Below are 2683 nucleotides of genomic sequence, written 5' to 3' on the forward strand. Positions count from 1 at the left end.
CATTGGCACTGTTGGCGATGGAATAATTAGTGTAACTATTTTGTACTTAGTATATACAGAAATAAATTTATTTGTACTTAAAAAGTGTTCAAGAGTAACAGAAATTTAACTAAGTATAGAACTCATACAAATATGTATATTTAGTCAAGCAAAAGTAAAATGACGAAAACGATCACCGGAAAACGAATTGGCTTAAAATATTTTTAAGACAATAAAAACGTGTCTTTGAATATAAAAGTGTAAGCACCAACAAAAGCTAAATACATATTCCTTATCAGTAACAAGTCTGTGATAAGATAAAAGAAAACAATAAAAGTAAAGTTTATGAAACTAAAATAACACGACAATAACAAAAAAATTTAACAATAAATCAGAAATAATTTGAAGCGTGAAATAACTGGAGACATTGAAAGCACTAACAAAAATATATATGTATGTTTACAAGTACGTATGTATGTATGTATGTATATGTGCACTTACCAACAAATGTATTTAACTAAGAACGCTTAAGCAGTTGAGATAACGGGCGCACGATTAGCCCACTTTGACCGAAAACACTGAGTAGAACGAGGGCCTCCATCACCACTTAGGCCAAGTTAGGTGAGCAGGTGCTTACTTAGTGCGCGAGCAGCGATTGCAGTTACTAGTAGAGGCCATTTTTTAAGGTGAAGTTTGTGGAGAAGTGGAAGTAGGGAAGTGAGACTCGATGACTAAGTGAGTGTTTTTTTTTTGTAATTATGCAAGAAGTCAGTATTCACATATCGTATACTAAACCTATGAAATAGCAAATTTGGAGTTAAAAAATAAAAATTCAAAATAAAAGGCTTGATGAAATAAATTTGGTAGCAGTGCAAAAAATAAAAAAACTAATCACTGACTTACAAGCACGCATGGAATACAAAAACCAGAAAAACAATAGATACATTTTAAGTTTTTATAAAAAAAAAAACTATAGCGGAAAATACAGTAAAGCTTACCACCTACTTAAATAAAAATACAACAAAAAATTAGCACCACAGTGTGAAGCAGTGCAATTCAGCAAAAGCAAAATCCATCTGTGAGAAAAACAAAAAAAAAGTGCAATAACAACATGTGCATTTAATTGCTGGCTGTCTCAAACATACTCGTATGTACGCCCATTTATCTGACGACACACATACAAATTTGTATTTACATTTTTTCATATGTACATATGTATGTAAGTACATGGATTTGTATATATGTATACTTATATGCACAAGCGCATTGCACACCGTTCTTGGCGCTTTCGCATTCACATTTGCATAGGAAAATTAGCTGAAATCGTAGCTTGGGTGGCGATAACCGTAGATTTTCTTTTTAAACCATCAATTTACACTAAACCTTTGCCACTCCAACACGAGCATTTATAGCAGCTAATTACACTTGCACTTCAATTGTAAATACCCAGTAGGAAATAAGTTTAAAATTTTGCACTACCTTAACTCGTCACTAGCTTCAAAGGTATTTAATGGAGTACATAGTAGTTCAGATTTTGTGGACTTTGAGTAGTTCTGAGCTAGTAAATAAATTCGACGTCGTCGCGCCCAGAATTTAAATCGGAGAAGTTGACGAACTAGCTTTCGATTGTCTGCATTTCGGCGAATTCATTAGCAGGATTTGACTGTCAACTGACTTTTTACTAGTCAAAATTAAAATTTCTGCTACTTTTTTTTACAAATTGAATAAATTCCTTTAATAAAATTCCAGGTATTGAATTTATTCTTCTTCACTTCGTTCTTAAATTCTTATGTCTTTGGCTTTTTTCTTATTGCTGAAATTGCAGCTACTACTTAGACACGGCTTTAGAAACAGGAGGGCGTTACCGCTTAGCTTAAAAATTCCCTTTTGAAGGTAATTTTAAAGTTTAATTGAATAGAAACTACTTTGACCTCGAAAAGAAAAATTATGGGTTGTTACCTTTTTTTTTTAACCAACAACTGCATATCTTGAAATGCGTTTTTTAGTTTTGGCGACTAATAAAATGGATTCTTTGATGCTTATATCTTTATAAAAGATCTTTGCAAATTATTTTGAAGTCAAAAAAAGAAAAGAATTTAAAAACTCTTAGATTTGATGGCCATTTTAATGGTGAAGATAATATTCCTATACAGCAAAACTATTTTTTGCGAATTTTCCATTTTAAGAGCTTCAAAATACTGTTTTCATTCCCAAGATATTTATTAGATTTTGTCTCAAAGTTAATTTTCCACACGGAATAGCGGCAACATGTCTTAATCCAACAAAAGCCACACCGCGTATTTTCCCTACAGGGCGTTCATCGCTTCAGCCAACTCCATTGACACACATCAAACAACCAACTTTTTTATGATGCCGGGTGCACTCTGTTGGATCAGATGCTAGCATTCAAACAAGTGTTTAAAAATTTGTTGCCATGTGTAGCCCTCTATCTGAGTGAGTACATGTGTATATACGAACATACATATGTATATATAGTCAGCGTGAAAAATATGAATACCCCGACATTTTGACGGTTTTATTTTTTTTTATAAATGTATAGTTCATTCTACGGCAAAAACCAACAGAATTAATTTTTTCAATTTTATATAGAACTCGGGAAAATTCAAGACCAAAAAATTTTCATAAAAATTGTCAACTTTTCAATTCGATTTCTTAGAAAAATATTGAGTATGCAGTTTTGTAA

The 2683-nt window shown here is 32.1% G+C and overlaps 1 protein-coding gene across 1 annotated transcript in view; it reads left to right on the forward strand.

The window, feature by feature from the left end:
- LOC118747540 (LINE-1 type transposase domain-containing protein 1) overlaps positions 1-2683 on the forward strand; it is a 63510-nt gene that overhangs the window by 43320 nt on the left and 17507 nt on the right. The gene's annotated exons all lie outside the window — the stretch shown is intronic.

This window comes from Rhagoletis pomonella, unplaced genomic scaffold, assembly GCF_013731165.1.
Source record: "Rhagoletis pomonella isolate Grant_MI unplaced genomic scaffold, Rhpom_1.0 Rhpom_scaffold_00012, whole genome shotgun sequence".
In the NCBI taxonomy this organism is placed as follows: Eukaryota; Metazoa; Arthropoda; class Insecta; order Diptera; family Tephritidae; genus Rhagoletis; species Rhagoletis pomonella.